The sequence below is a fragment of the Mesitornis unicolor genome, unplaced genomic scaffold (assembly GCF_000695765.1).
Source record: "Mesitornis unicolor isolate BGI_N332 unplaced genomic scaffold, ASM69576v1 scaffold45855, whole genome shotgun sequence".
Taxonomy (NCBI): domain Eukaryota; kingdom Metazoa; phylum Chordata; class Aves; order Mesitornithiformes; family Mesitornithidae; genus Mesitornis; species Mesitornis unicolor.
In genome coordinates, this window is record NW_010188373.1 from 1 (window position 1) to 255 (window position 255).

Here is a 255-nt window from a genome sequence, read left to right on the forward strand (position 1 = left end):
AAATCTGGATGGATCCAGGCCTCAGAGCAAGGGGGAGAACTCGCAGCTGGGGAGCCGGGGGTGCTGGGCAGGAAGAGTTGAAACAATAGGGCCATTGGCGCCAGCCTTGCTGTGCTCTCCACAGGGAGCTGTCGGATCATGAATCCTCATGGAGCTTTTCTTCCCCCAAGTCTCCGGCACGTCCTGCCCGGCCACCCCCTCCCAGCCCTCAGTCACTGGGTTCTGCTTCCATCTTCCCCCTCTACACAAGGGCAT